The sequence below is a fragment of the Scyliorhinus canicula genome, chromosome 19 (assembly GCF_902713615.1).
Source record: "Scyliorhinus canicula chromosome 19, sScyCan1.1, whole genome shotgun sequence".
Taxonomy (NCBI): domain Eukaryota; kingdom Metazoa; phylum Chordata; class Chondrichthyes; order Carcharhiniformes; family Scyliorhinidae; genus Scyliorhinus; species Scyliorhinus canicula.
The window spans coordinates 13251012-13276850 of NC_052164.1; the positions used below are offsets into that span (position 1 = coordinate 13251012).

Sequence of the window (25839 nt, forward strand, 5' to 3'; positions counted from 1 at the left end):
CAGACCCCCACCAATTCTTTGCTAGAGTAAAAGAGCAGGCGACCATGTACGGCCTGGATGAGCGGGAGCAAGTGAAGCTCACAGTTTTACGTTTAGACCCTTCAGTTGTAGCAGCCCTTCCCGACCCACAGAATGTAGGAGGACGCACGCTTGCAGAGATGCATATGGCGATCCTAGATGCGATCGGTTATAACAGAGGTGACCCAGTAGAAGGCCTGAATCAGTGCAGGCAAAAGAAAACTGAACACCCCACAGCGTTTGCAGGACGCCTGTGGATCCATTTTACAGCCGTTTTTGGAAACTTAAACTGCGCCAATTTGTCCCCAGACAACATGGCCAAATGGACCCGCACCCCTATCTCCCATGCCACAGAAGCAGGACAAAGAGCTTGCACCAATTATGACCCCCTCGGAAGAAACGCATAATGAGAAATGGGTTTTAAAAAGGTTGTCCCGCACTTGGGAGCAATCTGTGCATAATAAACCCGCGATTCGGAAACCCGAGGAAGCACAGGCAGAGGCAGATATTCAAGCATTTAAAGAGCACCAGAACCCCACATGAGTGAACGAAGGCAGGAACAGCCCCCCACAGAAACCACAGGAGTGTTACAACTGTGGACATCCAGGACACTTTGCACGAGAGTGCAATGCTCCACAAAAACCACAGAGAGCCCAACAGACAGGCACTCCAAATAGGAATAGGGCAAAGCCTATTCACAGTGTTCGCACCCGTTCAAACCAGGGAGACATGAACGGCACAGACTGATGGTGTTCGGGCTCCCCCACCTGGGTCTGCAACACCCTTTGGGATAGGTCCGGCCGACTGGTAGTTGCAGAGAAAATACGGGGACAGCCCATTGAACTTCTCTGGGATACAGGAGGGTCCCGCACCACAATTAATTCCTCCAACATATTTCAAAAAGACACGTGGCCCACTACAGCCACTATCACCCTCAGCGGCTTCACAGGCCACTCACAGCAGGGACACATCACAGCCCCTTTGTCCATTCAAATTGGCACCATTACAACAAAACACCCCATAGTTTTAGTCGACCTGCCCCACACAGCAGAACACATTTTGAGCATCGATTTTATGAACTCTCACAACCTGTCATTTGACCCAGTAAATCAATGTGTCTGGAAAATGGCAAAGTCAGCCAGAGCCCCCGCAACGCTCACAGTGAATATGCAAACAAGATTAGCGCAGTCGGTGAATATTGGTTTAATCCGACAGCAATTAGCACAGACAAACAGGTTAGGGCAGTTCTTCAAAAGAACAGGACAGCATTTGCAAGTCATAAACACGACTGTGGCAGGATGGCTGGTTCCATTCAAATTACAGGACCTGACCCTAGACCCCAGAAACAATATGGATTTCCCCAAGAGGCAGAGGGAGAAATCGCAAAAGTAATTGAAAGCTTATTAGAGCAGGGCGTACTTAGATCAGTAGCCTCTACTAATAATGCCCCAATTTGGCCAGTGAGAAAGCCCGATGGATCATGGCGACTGACCATCGATTACCAGGAACTCAACAAAATCACCCCCGCAGCTGCCCCCACTGTAGCCACAAGTCCCGAGTCCATGCTCAAACAGGGACTCAACTCACGATATTTTACGGTTTTGGACATCAGTAATGGATTCTGGTCCATTCCATTGGCAAATCCTCCCCACCTGGAAATGTAAAAGCTGATGCATTGGCTAAAGCAGGTTCCAGACATGGACATTTTTGGAACCCCCCCCCCCCCGAAAGTGCCCCAGTAAATGCAGTTCAGGTCTCGCAGACTAATATCGAGGATTTAGTGCAGGCCCAGAAGCAAGACAGTAATCTCAGGGAGATTTTAAAAGGAAAGTTCCCAGCCCCGTACGATAGGTTTAAAAACGCAGTGACCACACATGACGGTGTGGTTCTAAAAGACACCCTTTATGTGGTTCCTGAACAGGACAGGAATCATCTTATTTGGTTGTTCCATGATAGTCATGGACATCAGGGAATTGATCCCACTACAGCCCACCTCAGACAGCTCCGTTGGTGGCCACATTTAAAGGAAGACGTCACGCACTATATAGAAAATTACCTTATCTGTGTCCAAAACAATCCGGACAGATATGCCAATAAAGCTCAGCTTAGCCACACCCGCTCCGTTAATGGCCCCTGGACTAACCTCCAGATTGATTTTATAGGACCATTGCCCCCTTGCAGGAATGGTTACAAATATGTGTTAGTAGTCATAGACACATTTGCGAAATGAGGAGAGGCATTCCCACCTAGGACAAATACAGCAAAGACCACGGCTAAGATTTTAACCCACCACATCTTTACGAGATGGGGACTCCCCCGCAGCATTGAATCCGGCCAAGGATCCCATTTTACGGGACGTGTCATGAAGAACGTCCTCACGATATTTGGCATCACCCAAAAATTCCACATAGCATGCCACCCCCAGTCAAGTGGTATCGTGGGACGAATGAACCGCACCCTAAAAGCCACCCTCAGGAAAATGGTCCAACAAAACAACACCACTTGGGATTCGGTCCCCCCTTTTGCGTTAATGTTTTTGCGCAATACTGTTTCTACTTCCACAGGTTACACCCCACACACTCTCATGACCGGACGCCCCATGAAAGGCACAGAAGTTTTAGAACATAGAACATAGAACAGTACAGCACAGAACAGGCCCTTCGGCCCTCGATGTTATGCCGAGCAATGATCACCCCACTCAAACCCACATATCCACCCCATACCCGTAACCCAACAACCCCCCCTTTAACCTTACTTTTTAGGACACTACGGGCAATTTAGCATGGCCAATCCACCTAACCCGCACATCTTTGGACTGTGGGAGGAAACCGGAGCACCCGGAGGAAACCCACGCACACACGGGGAGGACGTGCAGACTCCGCACAGACAGTGACCCAGCCGGGAACTGAACCTGGGACCTTGGAGCTGTGAAGCATTTATGCTAACCACCATGCTACCGTGCTGCCCAAAGTCAAGTTTTATTAGGACTTGACTTCACCAGCCCTGAAGTGACGGCCCTCACACACGAGAAAGCAGTTAAACAGTTAGTCAAAAATGTAAAAAGGGCTCAGCTAGCAGCCACAGTGAAATTAGGCACAAGGAAACAACAGAGCAAGGCCTGTTTCGATAAGACAGTGCATGTGACTGAGTTTGAGGTAGGACAGCAGGTCATGCTCTCTATTTACAACCCCAGCACATGTCTGTCGCCAAAGTATTCAGGTCTGAATTCGATTGCAGACAAAGTAAGGCCCTCAGTTTATAAAATAAAGTACCCCAACGGGAAGACTGCGTGGTTTCATATAAACCAGCTCAAGGCATATGGCTCGCAGTCTAACCATGCACACCACGTCATGCTCGACGCAGCAGACCACCCCCCGCCCACAGCAAACGTATCCATAGCCTCCCCCAGCACGACTGACTCACCCACGGACTCGACCTTGACTCCGCCCCCCAAGTCCAAACCCCGCCCCGGAACGCCCACAAGCAGCAGCAGCAGAGACAGCGACTGTGACACAGACGATAGCCACAGCACACCTCCCTACTACCCCCATGTAACAGGCCCCACACCCGACGAATCTGAACACAATTCGAGTGATCCCTTCCTTATCACATTCCTTAACAGCCCTCACCAAAGACAACCGCCCTACGATGACGACCCCGACTTCGTTCCCACGGAATTAGACACGACTGTTTGGCACCGTGACAATTCGTACAGGCTCATCCGGAACGACGAGATGGACCCAAAGTCACACCCTGCAGCCTTAGCAACCTGCATTCATACAAGAGTATGGCATCCGGGAGAAGAGGATGACATTGAGTCTGATTCCCAACACGAGAACCCCTTTGCGACCCTGTTCGCAACTGATAACTGAGGTGTCCAGATGATGTTTTAAAAGGACCCGCTTACGAGAGAAACGGTGTCCTTTCTGTTGGAACCTGCACGATTTACGTTGCATATTTGTTTGTTTTGTGTTTGTATGTGTTCTTTGTTCCAGTTAAAACAGCTCGGCGGCCACACGCCCCATTTGTCCGCCGAAACCTTTGAGAACTTGCCGGCATGCTTATCAGCTGAAACCGCTGAGAGCTTGCCCGATCCCTGTCCATAACTGCTCTTCTGATTTGAGGATACACTTATCAGCAGAAACCTCTGAGAGCTTGCCAGAACCCTGTTCATAACTGCTCTTCTGGTTCGATGGTTGGACCATTATAGTAACTCCCACGATGACTACATTCTTGCCCGTTCTTGTCGGTTACTCAGGCAGTGGAGAAATGGCAGTGTTACCCGCCCTGTCTGAGGACCCCACCTCTGGTCAGCCATGCTTGGGTACGGCACAGCCCGCCCTACCCGGGGATTCCATCCAATTCTTACCCGCCGCGGCCCATACGCACCTCATTTTGGCTCTTTTGGTTCGAAAAGTTTTGTTTTATTTTAGGGTGACCCTTCGGTTGCCACCCCTCCTGCTATTTACATCCATGACCATTTGGATGGTAAAACGCACAGCCTGCGAGACGGCTCGCAATGGTTCAGTATTTTTGAGTATGTCTGGTCCTGCAATTCGTTTTTTGAAAAAAAATGAGGGAGTCACAGATGGTGACCAATTGTAAAGGGAAATTGGCACTAAAGGACAGACATGCTAACGTACAAGATATTAAACAAGGTAGTAACAGAAACTATGCTTGATTCCATAGATTTCCAGAAGCTCCAGGAGGAGAACAGAGGAAGAGAAGGAAGGGACGAGAAGGAAGAAGACAAAATGAAGATCTACGCGTTTTACGTGATAGTTATAGTTTGAACGCGAACCCCCTCACCCCAACCGCCCCCCCCGGCCATTAATGATTCACTTCCCCATAGTACCCAGAGCCCAGTGACAACCAACAACGCACCATCATGGTGTGAGAAGTTCATAACGTGGTACTCTTTTTCTTATGTAATGAAATGAAATGAAAAAAATGAAATGAAATGAAAATGAAAAAATGAAAATCGCTTATTGTCACAAGTAGGCTTCAATGAAGTTACTGTGAAAAGCCCCTAGTCACCACATTCCGGCGCCTGTCCGGGGAGGCTGGTATGGGAATCGAACCGTGCTGCTGGCCTGCTTGGTCTACTTTAAAAGCCAGCGATTTAGCCCAGTGAGCTAAACCAGCCCCTGGTTCAAATCCCTTCTAGCATTGGCGATCCTCTGCAGAATCGTGCAGACTATCCGCATGAAGAAATGGCGAAGGAGAGCCTACCGCTCTCGCACCCCGGTTTACAGGATGCGATCCCCTATTTTCGGTTTTCACCAGGCCCCCGAACCCGTGAAGATGTAATAAAGAACTTTTGTTTTGTTTTGCGCCTTTTTGTAAATAAAGAAATGAGTTTCATGTGTGACCGAAAGATTGTACAACTCTGAGCTTGACTGCCAAGCCAGAGAACATTGTGAATGCTGCTATTATTTGTGTATTGTTAGGAAGCTAGTATGTTTGGATGTTTAAGTGAGTGTAGTTTATGGAAGATAGTTAGAGGTATTGTTTTTTTTGTTTTGTAATGCATGTCCCTGTTATGACATAGCGCCACTTAGAATTGTCAGTTAAAACTTCTTGCATAGCTATGGTCAGTGTAGAGGTCATGGAGGAGTGCTCGCTGGGGTCAGGGAATGAAGACGACATAGTTATCTGACCCTTCACGCTTCGCGCTAGGGATCGCAAGGAGGGAGTGTAGCCACCTGGGTTGGCCACTTCCCGACTTTAAAATGGAGATTCGCTAAGATCACAGGGAAAAATGGACAGGTACAGGGAAGCAAGCAGAATGCCAAGCCTCCTGTATATTCGGGCAGCACGGTAGCATGGTGGTTAGCATAAATGCTTCACAGCTCCAGGGTCCCAGGTTCGATTCCCGGCTGGGTCACTGTCTGTGCGGAGTCTGCACGTCCTCCCCGTGTGTGCGTGGGTTTCCCCCGGGTGCTCCGGTTTCCTCCCACAGTCCAAAGATGTGCAGGTTAGGCGGATTGGCCATGCTAAATTGGCCGTAGTGTCCTAAAAAGTAAGGTGGGGGGGGGGGGGGGGGGTTGTTGGGTTACGGGTATAGGGTGGATACGTGGGTTTGAGTAGGGTGATAATTGCTCGGTACAACATCGAGGGCCGAAGGGCCTGTTCTGTGCTGTACTGTTCTATGTTCTATGTTCTATATTAGACTCACAGAAAAGCAGACAGCACTGAAACTGACAACCATCTGCATATTGATGAGCGATCCCCGGGAACAATAGCAACAGTTAAGGTCATCGAGGCAAAGCCAGACTCCTCGGCGCCAGCAGGAGCCAACACAAAAGAAGCCAACGGACACTTAGGAACCGCCCAGCGATCAGGGAACAGCCCCAGTATTGGGGAAATCAAACCAATCGATTGGAACATGGTCCAATCAATTGGAACCAGGTAAGGGGTCCGCCCAATAGGGCACGAAGCCCCTGGGGACTATAAATTAGAGTCCCCAAGTCCAATTTGGTCTTCTTGGCAGGGTCTCCCAGCAGCTTGAAACAACCCTTGACAGAGACCTGCCTAGCAGCTGCACCAACAAGTAAGTGTCCAGTCAACGCACGCTACGAGATAGGCGCTCCTAACCCTTAGTCCATACCAGCTGGAAGCCTGCAGTCTCAGGATCAAATGAGAGGCCATTGTTCCCTGACCCAGTGGGTTCCTTTTCCAAAGCTAAGTATTGGCCTTTAGTGGTAGAAGTAGTCTAGTTCTGTAGTATTTTATGCATGAGTAGCGATTGACTGTGTATATAATAAATGTGTTTTGATTTGAACCTTACTAACTGGTGTATTGAGTTATTGATCAGCACTTAAACTTGAACCTCGTGGTGGTATCATAAAGATACCTGGCGACTCTAGAGCAAGGTTATAAAACAGAGCCAATTAAGTGGAAAGCACACTTATCAAAACGAGCAACAGAGTGAAAGAGGCAGACATTGTGAAAAAAGAACATAGGGTGAAAATGAGAGATGCATGGATTGTGTTCGCCTAGCTGTTGTAAATTTGTGTCAACTTTTCTTGGAAAGGATTTGCTGAGCATTAAGTCTGCACTGACGGGCGAACTGATCGACGCAGATATTTAATATCCATTACATAAAAGTTCTTCTCGAAGCCCAATTAGTCGATTTTCAAAAACAAGCGGTACATTACAACCAGGGCCAATAGTTTATGGTGTGGTTCTTTGTGATATTTTAGCGCTATTTTGGGTTTATATTGTGCACTTTGCGAATTAGGGCCATTGGTTTAGGGTGACTGGATAAGGTGAAAATTACTCCCTTTTAAAAAACTTTACAGGATCCTGGAATTGTTGCAATTTTGTGATTACATCCTGCAACTCTGCCTTTTTGCCTGAAAATCGCAGATCGGTGGCTACGCATCCAACTGCGATTGCAAGGCACCAAATTCAGAAATGCAAACCGCTTCTGATGTTTAAGGGGATACATTGCAATCTGCATCATACACAGTGTGAGACAGGAGTGGTCTGGAGAGGGTACTGAGCAAGTACTGTGTTAGAGAACACAATTCTAGTCCTCGCCTTGTGAAAAGCACATGGAGGCAATGGCAAAGATGCAAAAATGACTGACTAGAACGGTACCAGGACTGAGAGACTGTACCAGTCAGGAAAGATTGAAGAGGCTGCAACAGGAAAGAGAAGACTAAACCCCGATATAAATCCTCCGGTGTCAGAAAAAATAGTGATGACGTGAAAATATCAGGGAAACCAACCTTGGAATGTTTTCTGCTGGTTATCTATGTTTTAAAACTATTGGAAAATGTAAGCTGTTTAAGGAAGGATTAGATTGGATTGGATTTGTTTATTGTCACGTGTACCAACGTTCAGTGAAAAATATCGTTCTGCGAGCGGCTCAACAGATCATTCAGTACATGGGAAGAAAAGGGAAGAAAAGAAAATACATAATAGGGCAACACAAGGTATACAATATAACTACATAAGAACCAGCATCGGATGAAGTATACAGGGTGTAGTGTTAATGAGGTCAGTCCATAAGAGGGTCATTTAGGAGTCTGGTGACAGTGGGGAAGAAGCTGTTTTTGAGTCTGTTCGTGCGTGTTCTCAGACTTCTGTATCTCCTGCCCGATGGGAGAAGTTGGAAGAGTGAGTAAGCCGGGTGGGAGGGATCCTTGATTATGCTGCCCGCTTTCCCCAGGCAGCGGGAGGTGTGGATGGAGTCAATGGTTGAGAGGCAGGTTCGTGTGATGGACTGGGCGGTGTTCACGACTCTCTGAAGTTTCTTGCAATCCTGGGCCGAGCAGTTGCCATACCAGGCTGTGATGCAGAAAGATAGGATGCTTTCTAGGGGCACGTTGGTTATGCTAATGCAACTAGTGCTTTTGCGATGTTGATGAGTCTAGCTATACTGCAAACAGATGTTTACCTCAGGCAAGCTGGTAACAATGGGGAACTGAACACAAAGGGTTTGAATAGTGGCTTCAATGAAGTTACTGTGAAAAGCCCCTAGTCACCACATTCCGGTGCCAGTTCGGGGAGGCCAGTACGGCAATTGAACCCGCGCTGCTAGCCTTGTTCTGCATTACAAGTCAAATGTTTAGCCCACTGTACTAAACCAGCGCTAGTTAAGGGTAGACTCACAAATTGAAGGTAATTAAGTTTGACTTCGGAAGAGGTGAGTTCAGTTAAGATCAAATGGGAAAAACGGGGGCAGCACGGCGGCGCACTGGTTAGCATTGCTGCCTCACGGCGCTGAGGACGCCGGTTCGATCCCAGTCCCGGGTCACTGCCCGTGTGGAGTTTGCGCATTCCCTCCCGTGTCTACGAGGATTTCACCCCCACACCCCAAAGATGTGCAGGGTAGGTGGATTGACCACACTAAATTGCCCCTTAATTGAACAAAAAAGAATTGGGTACTTTAAATCTATAAAAATAAATAAAAAGAGTAAAACTGTATATCAGGAGATGGTAGTGTCCTAAAAAGTAAGGTTAAGGGGGGGTTGTTGGGTTACGGGTATAGGGTGGATACGTGGGTTTGAGTAGGGTGATCATTGCTCGGCACAACATCGAGGGCTGAAGGGCCTGTTCTGTGCTGTACTGTTCTATGTTCTATGATTAAACCTATGCAAGGTTAGCTGCTTAAGACCTCAGCCAAGGTCGTGTCGGTGAAGAAAGTCTGTCCTGAGAAGCTATTTGTTTTACCTCAGAAGCAAACCCCAAAGAGACATAACTGCCAGGTGTGGTAACTGTTACTGGATTACTATAATAGTGTTTTTAAAAATAATAATATGTTGTGGAGCACTCAGGGAGAATTAGCTCTGAAGATAGTGAAATGAAGACGTTTAGAACTGGATAAAGTTAGAGATAATGGGCACCATTCTCCCTTTGTGAGAATATGTTCACCTGTCAGAGTAGTATTGCTCCTCATCCGCGCTGGTGCTGGGAGTGGCACCCAGGAGCGATTCACTCTCTCTTGCAATGTCAATTTTTGGATAATGGGAAACATCGAGGGATTCTGTTCTGAACCCCGCTATCAGGTTGCCATTTTGAGTGGACGGCCTGATACCGAGGTCCAGTGGCTGCCCCCCTCGCAATCATGCCTTCCCCCGCTGACAAGTAGGGGAATCCTCCTCCCTAACCATAGAAATTGCTGGGTCACCCATCACAGAACGTTATCATGAGGGTGATCCAACCTCTTCCCCCCCACCGACCCTCCCACCAGACGCCCATCAGAGACACCCTATCAGATCCCCATATATCAGAGCTAAACAGCAGTCCAGGTAGAAACAGTACAAAATCACTGATTTTTCACTTGCCTGTCCCTTACACCTGTAATTGACAAGGTCTAGCTTCCAGACAACCATGTGTCTGGATTGTTTATGTTCATTTCCCTTCATGCTTGAATGCATATCAAGTACCCTGCTGCAAACATCTAGCCATGATCTGACAGCTCCTGACCACTCAAAAGAAGTTAAGTGCTTTTTGCTGATAAAAAGAGGAACTGAAAGCGCTCAAATCCGACATATTTATAAATATTGTGGTTAGGTTCACTTATAGCGTACTAAAAGCTTTTCCTCTGACAGTGAATAAAGCCTCGAGGTCAAAAGATCCAAAGGGGTTTAAAGCCTTGGGATGTGCTCTTGACTTTCTACTAACAGCTGTTGCTTTCTACACTTCTGCCTGAGTCAGCAGGTGCAAGGGACAGGTGTTTAAACGGAGCTGGATATATAAGCAAATGAAGGTGAAAGGAATAGAAGGGTCAGATGAAGAGAAGGATGCGCATGTGGAATGTAAACACCAGCATGGACCAGTTGGACGAACCGTCCTGTTTTTGTGCCCTAAATGCTTTCTAGAACTTTGCAACGGGAATGGTGAAAAGTGAATTATTGACTTACCACCTCCCAAAAACAAAACACGATCACAATGTAATCTTACTTTTTGTTCATTCCGGGGGGGGGGAGGGTGGGGGGGTGAAGGGAGAAAGTAAACACAATTTTGCGGCAATGCCCAAGAGACGTCTTGGATTAGTCACAAAAATCCATGGGAACAGACTGCTCGGTGCGGCATTAACTATTTCCCACAGGGACTCAAACTTCTTGAGCTGAGCGAGCGTGGGCCCCACCTATTTCCATGTTCAAGCACCGGAAACAAAGGGAAATTAAATCTTAATGAGTTCGGTTTTGCCCCAGCAGCCAGATTTTAAATTTCTAAATACATATTTATCACGCCTTACATGGAAGCCATCAAAGGTGACACGGGATAATTTGACTGATTTATTAGATTCTCTGCGGAGTCTGGGGTTGACCTTTCAGTAAAGGTTAACGAACACACAGGAACGATTTGCAGGAATAATTGCCCTTTGTTGAGAAAGTGCAAAACATTTCAGTCAGTGCTTTCAACTGGCCCTACATTTATCACTAATTAAAAATACTTATTTGTTTAAAAGGCCAATCAATAGAGTTACATTGATTATCCATTCCCCAGACATGTGCTTTCCCGGCAAATTGGCCACAAAGGTTTTCAGGGGGGAAAGTCGTGCATCAGACATCAGGGCCGGGATTCCTTGGCCGTCGGGATTCTTTGTTCCCGCTGTCAACGCACCCCCGTCCCCAGCAGCGTGGGGTGGCTTCAATAGCGAACCCTATTGACAAGCGGCGGGAGTAGAGACTCCCGCCATCAGCAAATGGTGTGGCAGAGAAACACGCAGCTGGGGCAATGAAGAATCCAGGCCCAGAGCCACATATTGAAATAGATCTTCATGACACATACACACACACACACTCACACTAACAGACACAATTCATTTCAACTTGTTAGTCGATATATTTGAAAAGATAGGCAATAGCAAGACGGCTTGCTACAATTGTGCTAAGCAGCAAACCCAATGCTTTTGGTTTTCTCGTCCACCACTGGTCAGGAACAGGACAAGAACCTATCAACAATAGGCTAACAGCCAGTGCAACAATCTTTATTAGTGTCACAAGTAGATTTACATTAACACTGCAATGAAGTCACTGTGAAAAGCCCCTAGTCGCCACATTCTGGCGCCACTCACAGTGCTAACCACTGTGCTACCGTGCCGTCCTGATCATATTGTCCCTATTTTGATTATCCTTCAGGCTGCTACACAAAAACACAACTCCCCTGAGGAGAGATTGAGGATACCGGGCCTGTATTTTCTAGAGTTTCAAAGAATGAGAGATGATTTCATTGAAACGTATAAAAATCTTACGGGGGTCGCAGTAGGTAGGATGTTTCCCCTGGCTGGTGAGTTAGAGAACACATTTTCAGAGCAAGGGACCGGCCATTGGCTGAGGTGAGGAGGAATTTCTTCAATCGGAGGGTGGATAATCTTCGCACATCTCTACCCCAGAGGGCTGAGGAAGCCCAATCACTGAATCACAGAATCTTTACAGTGCAGAAGGAGGCCATTCAGTCCATCAAGCCGGCGCTGACTCACTGAATGAGCATTCTGCCCAATCCCACTGCCCTGCCTTATCCTCATAATCTTACTCATTTTTCCTTTCTCTTCAGATTGCGATCCAATTCCTTTCTGAATACCTCGATCGAGCCAGTGCCGCCCTTTCAGGAAGTTTGTTCCTGATTCCAACCACTCTATCAATTTCTGTGGCACAGTGGATAACACCGCTTCCTCACACGCCAGGGACCCAGCCTTGGGTGACTGTCTGTGTGGAGTTTACACCTGCTCCCCGTGTCTACGTGGGTTTCCTCCAGCTCCCACAGCCGAAAGATGTGCAGGTAAGGTACATTGGCCATGCTAAATTGCCGCTTAGTGTCCAAATATGTGCAGGTTAGGTGGAGTTGCGGGGAATAAGGCAGGGGAGGGGGCCGAGGAAGGGTGCTATTTCGGAGGGTTGATGCAGACTCAATGGGCCGAATGGCCTCCTTCTGCACTGTAGGAATTTTATGTTCTGTTCTAGTGGTGAAGCAGGCTTGACGGGCTGAATGGCCTACTCCTGACCCTATGTTCCTTCCAATGTCAAAATTTCAAAAAAATCCAAGCTGCTCTTGAAAAAGACATTCTCTCCTCAACTAAACTCTTCCTCTCTAACCTCAAGTCACCGCTCTTCCCACAATTTAGTTTTCATATGTTTACCAATTTCAAAATCACGTGTTTGGCTTTGACATTATTGTGGACTCTGAAAAACAGGGCCACTGGCTTTAAGTGACCTTCTAGGTGATTTGTTGACAACTTGACTGAACTGGTGTGGTAGACCATTAAATGCATCCTGTTATGAACACATTCTCACTGCATCTTTCAACCATAATAAAGCTAGCTTTCTTCTCACACTAACAGACTGCTATGAGCTGGGGATAAAAGTGCACAAACCCATTGATTATTCAGACTATTACTTTGACTCATTGATCACCCTTAATTTTGAGACAGGCGTTCGCCACTGTCGCCTGATGTTTAAGAGGAGCATTCTTTTGCAACCTCAGCAATATCCCTGCATGGTTAAAACCCAATAACTTTGAATCTCCTGCCGTCCTGCTTCTGTGTACGCCAGAGGGTGGTAATTTATTTCTGTCGTCCCAGTTCCACTCAGGCGTTTAATGGTGCTCGCGGAATATATGGAGAGAATATAACCTGGAGAGAGTCCAGCCAGACTGCCTTTGCAATTGAAGGGTTTGATCAGGTTTTCAGCTTTGAGGAGTTATAATGGACAAGGAAGGTGTTGACAAAGCAGTCAGACACCTCAATCTCTTGGCAACACCGGCATATTCATCATCAATTGAAGGACTAATCTCAACTTCGCTCTTCATCAATGACAATTTCTTCAAGGTGATCCTTATCTGATGTCCTTGGTATATTACCATTGCTTTTGTGTGGGCTTGTGGGGGCGGTACAGTAGCATATTAGTAATGCTGGACTAGTAATCCATATGCCCACATTAATGCCAATATGGGCCAGGTTTTCACCACCTGGTGGAAGCAGGAATTGGAGTGCTGAAAGGAGCACGTCATTATTTTTCATCTTTGAGGAAAAACTTTCCGCTATGTTTCCAATTCCACGCCATTTCCATGTGGCCTTTTTGTAGGCTGGGAAGGGCTGGTATGCCGCACGCACGCACACCTCGTCCGAGCTGGAGTCCCTTTGTGAGGACCAGAAGAAAATTGGCTTCTCGGAATCAGAATCTTTACATTGCAGCAGGCCGTTCGGCCCATCGAGTCTGCACTGCCTCTCTGAAAGAGCATTCTACCTCGACCCACTTCCCTGTCCTCTCCCCGTAACCACGTAGATTATTTTTTCGATATCAATCCAATTCCCTATGGACAGCTCGATCAAACCACCCGCTCAGGAAGTTCGTTCCCAGACTCCAACCACTCTCTCTCGCTGAAAACATTTTCACTCACGTCACTTTTACTTTGTTTGCCATTTTGAATATGCGCCCTCTCGTTCTTGAGCGGGAACGGCTTCTCTTGAAAGTCTCTATCCCGTGTCTTTTTGGCCTTCCTTTCTCCAAGGGAAACACTCCCAACCTCTCCAATCTATCCTCATAACTCAGTTTTTTTACTGATTTATACAATGCATCTCGATCCGCAAACTGTCTGGCATTGTTCTTCTGCCAAAGCACTTATTCTCCAGTTTATAAAAGTCCATCCCAGATCCTTCAGTTCAGTCTGATGGCTGCCTCATCTGGCAAGTATGTCATTGCCGTGACATTTACCACCCCATCCTCCCCAATCATTCCTGTTTAGACTCTCCTCACCATGTCTTCTACCCCACCCACAATACAGGGAACAATAAAGTCCAAGGAGTCAAATGCATCCCTTTCATGATTGTGACTGTGGATTTTAAACCCTCAACCGTTCCACATTTTTCTGCAGCGATGAATCATTCCCCCGTCACCACCATCTATCTCCAGCATTGTGTCAGTAAACAAGAGCATATTCTGTTTGCTGCTTCACTAAGTGCCTTCTCCAACAGGATGCCCTTTCAAGGATCTATTGTCCAAACAGCAATCAAACCCGCTGCAAAGGCCCCACACAATTTTCTTGTGGTGGTGCGCGTTTTTAGAAGCCCTAAAAAAAAAGAGGTTCTGACCACAGGGTACACCTCTGCAGAGGTATTTAATGGAGGTGATGCGAGTCTTGCCCACATGGGCACTTAACTGGACCCTGGTGGGGCATTCCCCGGGATCATAGACCCCCCCCCCCCACGGGCCGAGGTCATGCCCACCAGGAGCTGTCGGGCAATCAAAGGCCTACAGGCTCAATTGAACGACAATGCCAGCGGGGAGCGGGTGGCTGCTCCCAAGACTGAGGGTCGTCGCTGAATCCCAGCCCACGAGTGAGCGAATGGGGGAGGGGCTCGCATGGTGATGGTCACAGGGGAGTGGGGAGGGCAGTCAGCAGCAAGGGCAGGAAGAGGTTCTCAACAGCACCCCCACTTGCCGTTGATGGCTTTGTCAATCAGGCACTGAGTGCCTTTGAATGAGGGCAGCCGACCAGGAACCCACAAGCAAACCCACATCAAACGCCACTCACCCGTCACTGAGTTAATACCAGTGGCATCAGGATGTGGCTCTTAAGTTAGTATTAATTGCTTAATTAAGGGCCTCTGTGGACAGCGGGACAGGAAGGCGTTCTCAGGCCATTCCAGCACAAACTTAATCGGGGTGGAGGCTGGAAGGCAGCAGGGCCCCACTTGCCACCTTCCCGCCTGATTAAATACCGTCTGCCACCAAACTTGCCATGGGGGAGGGCATTCAATTCTGCCCAAGAAGTTTGGAACATTCCAAAAACTAAGGTGTAAAATATTTAGAAACTTTTTTTTTTACGTGACATATCAGCCTATGTTATGATGTTTTGTACTGTGATTTATATCAACTGATTGCTCTGGCTGGTAAAAAGATGTCTGCTTTTTAAAGGGGGAAAATAATCTACACCTGCTCCCCTCCATTGACTGACAGTCACCCTGCTTTGACATGGAATTAGGACACCATTCTGTTCTGTCAGATTGAGGCAATGTAGTTGGATGCTTTTAGTATGGCAGCCATTTTGTTATGTAGCCATTATGCTTGAAAGCTGGGCTGGGTTTCAAAATCTAATAATGATTGCAATTCAGCAGGTGGTCTATTGATCCAAGAATGCTTAACATTTTTAACCAAATATGCCTTTGATGTGGTTTCTTGCTTGTTTGCAAACCTAATAGACATTTAAAGGATTCTGATTTTTTTTTAAATGGAAGACAGTTTTCTTTCCAGTATCAGTGATAGTGTGCTTGAATAATTGGTTTTATTAGATTGTTAGAAGTTTATTTTTTTCGTGATTTTTTTTCTTTAATAAATTTAGAGTTACCCAATTTTTTTCCAATTAAGGAGCAATTTAGCGTGGCCAATTCACCTACCCTGCACATCTTTGGGTTGTGGCAGTGAGACCCACGCAGACACGGGAGAATGAGCAAACTCCACACAGACAGTGAACCGGGGCCAAGATCGAGCCCGTGTCCTCAGCGCTGTGAGTCAGCAGTGCTAACCTCTGTGCCACCGTGCTGCCCGTTTTGTTTCATGATTTTAAAATAATTCCCAATGCTTTTGCATAGCTCATGAAGAGTGAGGATACTGGGTAAATAATGATGGAGGATATATAATAATAATAATCGCTTATTGTCACAAGTAGGCTTCAATGAAGTTACTGTGAAAAGCCCCTAGTCACCACATTTCGGCGCCTGTTCGGGAAGCCTGGTACTGGAAGCATGGGGGGAGCATGGATGTAGCATAAGGTAGGGGCTCTGAGGGGGCATACAGTGGTATGGGCAATATTGGGTGGCATGGGGGAGGTGGAGTGGCAAGCAAGGTTGTGAGGGTGTAAGAGGTGGCATGGGGTGGTCCAGACAATCGAGGGGCCGTGGGGTGGAATAGGGATGGGTTAGGTTAGTGGGCCTGTACATTATGTTGGGAGCGGGGATGCTGTGTTGGAAAACCAAAGTAGGCCTTCTAACTGGCCTGCATCCACTCGCACATCCCTCACACACACCAACGTGGATGACAAAATGGACTGCGAACCGGACTCCTGTGTGAAACATGTCACTCAGCTGTAAGTGGCTCATGACCACCTATTCAAAATCAATTAGGGATTGGCAATAAATGCTGCCGATAACTAGCACATCCCAAGAATGAAATAAAACAAGGTATTGATAAATCTACTGATAGAAATATTCACTAACCTTCTATTCATGGGTTTCTCTGAGAAACATTCTTAATAATATTTTTTTTAAATGTTTTAATCTTTATTATTGTCACAGGTAGGCTTACATTAACACTGCAGTGAAGTTACTGTGAAAATCCCCTAGTCGCCACATTCCGGCGCCTGTTCAGGTACACGGAGGGAGAATTCAGAATGTCTAATTCACCTAACAAGCACGTCTTTCGGGATGTGTAGGAGGAAACCGGGGCACCCGGAGGAAACCCACGCAGACACAGGGAGAACGTGCAGCCTCCGCACAGACAGTGACCCAAGCCGGAAATCGAACCTGGGACCCTAGCACTGTGAAGCAACAGTGCTAACCACTGTGCTACTGTGCCGCCCGTAAGCCACGAACCTTTTTTTAAAAATGCATGTCCATTTCTATAAACCCTGAGTCCCTGTTTTGCGTGCGAGAATCCAGTCTCTTTCTCTTCTCCAGGAATATCCCCATCTGCCCTTCTCTCTTTTTCTTTATCTCTCCCTATATCCCTCATCTCTTTCCTGCTAGCAGCAGCATCCCACATCCAGCAGGTTGAACTATAGGCAGGAGATGCAGGAGGTCCATTAGGGACCCAGGGTGAAGGTCTGCAATGCAGGCTGCCACTGACTCACGGGCTGTAGCATGAGAAACACTTACACTTCAGGTCCAGATAATAAAATGTCAAAATAGTTCTTTTTGCTCTTTTACAATCATTTCACATTGATTGGAGTGCTATTTTAATTGCAGAGAGTGCACCAATGATTTTGTTACCAATTGTTCAATTTTTAAAAAAAACTTAGTGACCCACTATTTAGGATTGTCACTCAAAATGCCTGAATTAGAAGTTCGGTCGGTTCATATCTGATGCTGCTTTTGATGGAGAAAGTCAGTTTTTAAAAAAATACTCCTATAATTTGTTTTTCCATCCAACTTGTCAACGGAATGATTCTAATGGATACCCTTCCTTTCTATATGGGCACAAAGACGGACTGTGCTGATTTATAATGAGTCAGGTCTTATCCTGGCCTGGACAAGACAGAGCTTAATCTCAGCCCTGCTTCGTCAGAACAATTCTTTCAAGATTTTGGCAGATTTCTGTCCAGCCATTTCAGATCAGATAGTCTTCAGTAAAACACGGGCTTCTGTGATTAATCAGGTTGTGAGCAAATATTTTAAGACCATCATTATCGAGCACGGCTGGAAATTATTGCAGGATACATTGCCAGCTTTCTCCAGTTGCTCTAAATAACTCCAGGAGTAGTTGTTGGGAATGACTGGCATAAAATCAATGATAGTCTGTAAATAGGGGCGTCAGGTTACATTATGTAGTGAGTAAATCATTCATGGTACAGCTTTTAAAGTGAGCTAATTTCTTCTGAGAATTTTCTTCCACCTCTTTCCCAGTTGAAAGTTGTGACTAGGAATGTCTGGTTGAGCTTGACTTGTACAGTTTTATATTAATTAGGCTCCCCTCTTCCCCATGGATGAGGGTGTCTCTCCTTGTCTTGGTGGTGAATAAAACATCCCATGGCACCACCTGAAGAGTATGGAGCTCCCGCTATTCCCCCCAAACCTCAATCAACATCCCTCCCGAACAGCATCGTGGGGCACCTACACCCACGCGGAATGCGGTGGTTCAAGACCGGAGTTGCACCGCCACTTGCTCAAGGGTAACCAAGGATGGCAATTTATGAAGAAATACCAGCCGCGCCAGTGACACCCACACCCCAGGAAGGAACAAAGACAAAGAAATAACCAGAATTGTTGTCATCTCAGGGTTCAAACAATTGACTCTGCTCTGTTTATGCCGGTTACATTTCCAGTGTGTGTTGTAAGCAGAGTTTAGCAAATCTGACCATAAGAGTCATGCAGGAGTCACCTAATCTCAGTTTCGTACGGTGTAAGGATTGGAGGGGGTGGAGGAGGGGGTGCGTGTCTCCCCCCACCACCCCCCCAAACCAACCCCCTTTGTATCTCACACCACAAATGGCCAGAATAGTTAAAACATGCTAAGGGTGAACAACGATTTTATTTTACCCTCCCCCCCCTCCCGCCCATCCCCCCATGAGCAAAACTTTCCTTTTCAAAAGCGGGGGTGGTTGGGATTCCGTCACCTTTCAAGATAAAGCAAACGTTGGGAATTGGGTCAGTACTTTGAAGTGGGAAAGAATTGGGGGAAAGAGCAAGGGGGAGTGGGACTGATTGGGTCTTTCCTGGGGCCATTGCGGCCACGATGAGCTGAAGGGCCTCTTTTATGTCGCAACCCAAGCCTACCAGTCCGATTGATGGGAGAGGGGAGGAGGGGATGGGGGTGGGAAGGGGCGGAGGGGAGGGGTGTGGGGGGGGGAGGGGATGGGGTGGTGGGGGAGAGGAGGGGATGGGGTGGGAGGGGAGGAGGGGATGGGGGGTGGGGGAGGGAGGGGAGGGGGGGGATGGGGGAGGGTGAGGGGAGGGGGGGAGGGGGCTGAGGGGAGGGGAGAGGAGGGGTGGAGGGAGAGGAGGGATGGGGTGGGAGAGGGGACGGGGATGGGGTGGGAGGGGAGGAGGAGGGGGGATGGGGGTGGGAGGGGAGATGAGGGGATGGTGGGGGGGAGGGGGATGAGGGGGGATGGGGTGGGAGGGGAGAGGGGGGGGATGGTGGAGAGGAGAGGAGGGATGGGGGTGGGAGGAGAGGGGAGGGGATGGGAGTGGGAGGGGGTGGGAGTGGGAGGGGAGAGGGGGGATGGGATAGAGGGATGGGGTGGGAGGGGATAGTAGGGGATGGGGGTGGGAGGGGATAGTAGGGGATGGGGGTGGGAGGGGAGAGGAGGGGATGGGGTGGGAGGGGAGAGGAGGGGATGCGGTGGGAGGGGAGAGGAAGGGATGGGGTGGGAGGGGAGAGGAGGGGATGGGGTGGGAGGAGATGGGGGTGGGAGGGGAGAGGAGGGGATGGGGTGGGAGGGGATTGGGAGAGGAGGGGATGGGGTGGGAGGGGAGAGGAGGGGGGATTGAGAGGGAGAGGAGGGGATGGGGGTGGGAGAGGAGGGGATGGGGTGGGGAGAGGAGGGATGGGGGTGGGAGGGGAGAGGAGGGGATGGGGTGGGAGGGGAGATGAGGGGATGGGGTGGGAGGGGAGATGAGGGGATGGGGTGGGAGGGGAGGAGGAGGGGATGGGGTGGGAGAGGAGAGAAGGGGGAGGGGAGAGGAGGGGATGGGGGTGGGAGAGGAGAGGAGGGGATGGGGGTGGGAGGGGAGAGGAGGGGATTGGGTGGGAGGGGAGAGGCGGGAGAGGGGATGAGGAGGGGAGAGGTGGGAGGGGAGAGGAGGGGATTGGGTGGGAGGGAGAGGAGGGAGGGATGGGGAGGGGGAGGGATGGGGAGGGGAGGGGATGGGGGTGGGAGGGGATTGGGAGGGGGTCAGGTTCACACTGACCCTCTCACAGAGCAATTGCTCTGTAAGAAAGCAATCCGTTGCCTGCAACACTTTCGGGACGTGCCCACGATGTGAGATAGAGCGAGGACTGGCGTCAGGATCAAAACATAAACGCACAATCTTCAGAAGGAGTTGAAAAAAATATAAAACAAGAAAAAGGTTCCAACTCCCGCACAGCTGGCGTTCTCCTCCAGAGGTCGCGCGTTTCTCAGTCATTTCTGTTAAGTTGTGGATTTGGGTCCATGGAAAAAATTCTCAATGAAGGATGAGAACAATTGAGGAGGATTCGCTCCGGCAGCAGCCGCTGCTTTTAGCAAAACCCACATATTGCAGAGGGTGGGTGGGGAACCCCCAACACCTCATTTCACTAAAGTATCATTCTCACCTTCCCCGGGGATTGGGGGGGGGGGGGGGGGAATGAATGGCACATTCATTGCCATTGAGACAAGACAGCAACACCGTCCATCTGCCTGAAAAGTACAGCAGCAAAGCCAGAGGGGTACAGGAGCAGACAGTCCGGAAATGCTGCCCTGTCCTGTCTGTAGCCCCCCCCCCCCCCCCCCCACACACACACACCCACACACAATAACGGAGAGAGGAAAATAAAACGAGATGCTAATCACTTACCTGGACAATGCACAACTCTCAACCCCCTTTGGAAGCAGCGTTAGGACTGAAAAGGCGGTCGGATGAACAAGGATAGCAACAGGCTTGCTGCCCCCCCCCCCCCCCCCCCCCCCCCTCCCTTTTAATGAATATGCCTAATCTTGCTGATTGCTCATTTCTTTTGCCTTTCTCTCCCCAGTCCTTCGATTTGTAGACAGGAGAGTCTCTCCTTCCCCCCCCCCCCCCCCAGCTGCCACTGGTTATCCGTCTCACTTCAACATCCTTTTCCTTCCTTCAAGTACCTTCCTTCACTTTTTCACCCCCCTCCTCCCAAGCCAGGAGAGAGACTACGTGTTGTTTTCTGCAGACTTGCCCCAGTCCAACGCTTCCTTCACTCGCCGTAGTGGAAGTCTTGGTGCATTTTGTCTCCTGTTGTTTTCGCTCTCCTCTCTCTCTCTCTCTCTCTGCCTGTCTACCCTTGGCTGATTTTTGCCTCCTGCAGACTGTGACTGCTCGTGTGTGTGTATGTGTGTGTGTGTGTGTCTGAATTCGATCGCAAAACAAAAAAACTGCTACAAAGGCTGCAGGGGAATCTCCACCTACCTCCTGCTTGCACAGGCAGCACCAGCAGGGAATCACCAACATCTGGGACAGTCCAGGAATATACACTCGCCCTGTCAAACGGGTTCTTTAAACTCACTGGGGCGTGCAATTTATCCTTTGACTGGGAGGAGGGAAAGTCTATTTATTCCTCCATCCATCCCCAGTGCTTCACTGCAGTTTTAAAATATGCAAATGTTTTAACATTTACAAAGGAAAAATTAAGTATCCTCCCATTTATAGCTTTTTTTTTTAAAAAAAGCTTGTGTTCATAACAGGATATTATAGCGTCTCCAGGAAACATCTTAAAGTGTTTCACAGCCAAGCAATCCGTCTTTCAGATACGCAATGAACCATTGAATCTTTCCGTGCAGGAGGAGTCAATTTATCATTCGTTCTCAGTTAGAGAGACTGGGAGCCTATTTAAAAGATGTCTCTAATAGGCAGCACAGTGGCTCAATGGTTAGCACTGCTGCCTCACAGCACCAAGGACCCGGGTTCAATTCTGGCTTTGGGTGACTGTGTGGAGTCTGTACATTCTCCCCGTGTCTGTGTGGGTTTCCTCCGGGTGCTCCGGTTTCCCTCCACAGTCCATAGATGTGCAGATTAGTGGGGTGGGGGGGGATGCTCTTTCGGAGGGTCGGTGCAGACTCGATGGGCTGAATGGCCTCTTTCAGCATTGTAGGAATTCTAGTCCAGATTCTTGGTTAAACAGGGGCTAGATAACTCTATAAGTGCTGGGAAATTGGATTAGAATACTTAGGTGGTTGTTTTTGACCAGTGCGAATGCGATGGGCTTTTCTGTGCTGTCGACCTCTATGACTCTAAAATATTGAACATTATCATTATCGACAACAATTTTGAAGTTAGCAAGGGGAGAGACGTAGGAACAGGGATAGGCCAGTAATGCCATCAAGCCTGGCCCACTAGTCAATGTGATCACAGCTGATCTGTATCTCAACTACACTCACATTTTTATCCTTCAATATGTTTACCCAACACAAACCTTTCAGAGCCAGCCTTGAAAATTTCAATTGACCCATCTTTTTGGGTGATAGAATTCCAGATATCTATGGCACAGTGTGTGGAATAAATGCTTTCTGATTCCATTCCCTAAATAGCGCGCTCTAATTTTCAAACTTTGTCCCCTTAGAGGAGAAGGATCTAGGACAAGTATTGCCACCCTTTGCCTTGTACAGATGTCCAACTGCATATTTAGAATTAGGGGTGGGTGTGTGTGTGTGTGTGTGTGTGTGGGGGGGGGGGGGGGGGGGGATCTAGATCCAGGTTAGCCATGATCTTGTGGAATTGTGAAACAGACCCAAATGGTCACATTAGGTATTCATTAATACATGCGGCATCTCTGTTCTGCCGTAGACAGCAAGAATACTTGTTGCTGGGTATTTTGCTGCTTTTATTTTAGATAATTTGGTAAAGTGTCACAGGCCAGAGTTTCATGACAACACTAAGGTTATAAATAATAGGAGAGAAAACAACGTTAATAGGATATGAGGAGATCGGTGGAAGTTATGCATTGATTGGTGTTGACTTCTTTATTTCTATGTGAACCACAAGCTGTTTATTATATTGACTGAATGACCACACAACCAGCATATTAGTTCAAAAGACAGTTTATTAACAAACACAAGACTTATTTCTAATGCAATGATTCATGCGGCTACGCACTAAACTAGACCTAATAACTAAGATGATCTTTACTTAACTTCGGGGTGACCGGCTCTGTGCGGGAGATAAGGCCTTTATCTGTGCCCACGTGGGTCGGTTGGAAGTCGTCAGGTTCATCTCAGCTGGGCTCGTCCTTCAGGTAGCAATTGCGGGTCCTTGAACTTGGCTAGTTGATATGCTGCAATTGGTCGCACTCAGGCCGGTCCAAAAGAGGCCGATCCCTAGTGTGCAGGGAGTCTTATCCTTCTACTCTTTCGCGTCCTTTTGGATGGTCCTAACTCCAGATCCAATGGATCAATAGAGTTTTGATCGCCCTCATTGATCCTGGCCAATTAAGGGGCGGATACCTCGGTGGCTAGGCAGATCCTAGCTGTCATTGTCCCAGGCATGTAGGCCTTTCCAAATAAGGGGAAATGGCGCCGGTTTATCTGCTACTGTTGTGGTTCCTTGATTCGAATTCTATTGTCCTGGGAGAAATGGTGGCTGACTTTTAATTCGGTCAGGTCTGTCCAAGTTCACCGCAATTCCCATGGTCCTTTGCAGGTGGCCATATTAGATGGCTACACTGGTGATACCAGAATTAGGACTGGGATAATCTGGAGATCTCATTATCAGAAGAATTTTATTCCTACTGGAAGAGGCAGCATTTATAACAGGAGGCTTTTTTGTTGCTGCTATGGGGAATGCTATCAAATAAAAGTGGACATGATACACAACATCTGATTTACTGGTTTAGCTCACTTAGCTAAATCGCTGGCTTTTAAAGCAGACCATGCAGGCCAGCAGCAGGGTTCGATTCCCGTACCAGCCTCCCCGGATAGGCGCCGGAAAGTGGCGACTAGGGGCTTTTCACAGTAACTTCATTGAAGCCTACTCGTGACAATAAGCGATTTTCATTTCATTTTTCATTTCAAAGGGCCTCTGCTGATTTTAGACTAGACTAATGTTGTGGGGACACAGGTTCAAATCCATGGCAGTTTAGGGAAGGAAATCTACCATCCTTACCTGGTCTGGCCAACATGTGACTTCAGACCCTCAGGTATGTGGTTGAATCTTAAATGGCCACTGAAATGGCCTAGCAAGGCGCCCAGTTGTATCAAACTGCTATGATGCCTAAAAGGAGTGAAACCAGATGGATCACCAGAAACAACAACCGTGTCAACCTTGCAAAGTCCTCCTTTCTAACATCTGGGGAGACCTGTCCCACAGGCTGGTCAAACCTAAAGCTGACTTAGTGACATCCACGGAATTATACTTTACAGACCATGTCCCAGACACTACCATCAGCATCCCTGGGTATATCCTGTGCCACTGCAGAACTAGATCCATGCACCGAACCAAGTTGTTTCCGTGAAGCTACAACGCTTGTATCTACTTGGCAATGAGGGAAATTGCCCAGGTACATCCTGTTCACAAAAAGCCAATCAACAAAGTAATAGAAAGTCTTGTCAACAGTGCTATCAAATAACACTTACAAAGCAATAGCCTGCTCATTGACGGTCATCAAGGCAGCATGTGGCATCAAGGAGCCCTAGCAAAACTGGTGTCAATGGGAATCAGGGGGGGAAACTGTTTGCAGTCATACCTAGCACAAAAGGAGATGGTCGTGGTTGTGGGAGGTCAGTCATCTCTGTTCCAGGAGTTCCTCAGGGTAGTAAACAAGGCCCAACCGTCTTCAGCTGCTTTATTAATCACCTTCCATCCATCATAAGGTCAGAAGTGAGTATGTTCTCTAATGATTGTACAATGTTCAGCACCATTCACGTCTCCTCAGATACTGAAGCAGTTTGTGCCCGTATGCAGCAAGGCCTGGACAATACCCAGTCTGGGTTGATAAGTGGCAAGTTACATTCGTGCAACACGAGTGCCAGGCAGCGACCATATTGAACAAGAGAGAATTTAACCATAACCCCTTGACATTCAATGGCATTACTTTCCCTAAATTCTCCAGGCTGGATTCTCCATTTGGGACACTAAGGGCGGGATTTTCCGATTGCCGACGCCGGAAACGCATTCGGCGATTGTGCGGAGAATCTCTTTTGACGCCGAAATCGGGGGTGGGGGGGGGGGGGGCAGCGCCTGTTTTTGGATGCTCCGTCCCCTCCAAAACACCATCATCGATGAGTAGGCCGCTCACCATTGAGACGGCCTCGGGACATCACCTGACGGCCCTCCTCCGATGCTCCACCCGCGATGGCCGACTTTCTGACGGCGTGGATCGCTTGTGGTCTGAGGTTTTGTCAACCTCGCGCGGCGGCTGGGTCCAGCGCCATCTATCTGGCAGGTCCACGCGTGGCCGATGCCATGTTGTACATCGTGACTGCTGTAGGTCGCCGCCGTGCGCATGGGTGGCCATGGGCCCAACAATTCTTCGTCCGTATCTGCAGGTAAGGCTTTACGTGGCACGGCTTCTAGCCCCCCCCCCCCCCCCCCCCCCCCCCCCCCCCACCAGCGGAGCATCGGTGTGGGGGCGGCACTGACTTTCTGGTCGTAAGATTAGACACATAGTCTCAAAATCAGAGAATCCAGCCCTAAGTTTTCCGCTAGAACTAAATAGCGTGTGATTCGTATTCTCATTGGGCGCGCTATTCGCTCCGTAAATTAAAACATGCAAATGGGCCAGCACTCTGCCGCCAAGAAATGGAAGCAATTCTCAGCCCAGCTTGTAAGCTCTCACTGACCACACACTCATTCCAGCCATTATGACGGCTCAGAGAAGACCAGCCCCCAATTTCAGGAGTCTGAAGTGGACCCACTGCTCAATGCCAATGAGGAGAGGAGGGGCACCCATTCCCCAGGGTGGGCTGGAGACTCAAGCCCACCCTCCTGAACAGCACCTGGAAGGA

General features: G+C 48.3%; 1 protein-coding gene across 1 annotated transcript in view; it reads right to left on the minus strand.

Moving 5' to 3' along the window:
• Nucleotides 1-20830, minus strand: part of LOC119954400 (leucine-rich repeat-containing protein 3B-like) — a 78018-nt gene extending 57188 nt beyond the window's left edge. The window contains 1 exon segment of the mRNA XM_038779598.1: nucleotides 20729-20830. The gene's annotated coding sequence lies outside the window, so the exon portion shown is untranslated.
• Nucleotides 20831-25839: the final 5009 nt, after the last annotated feature.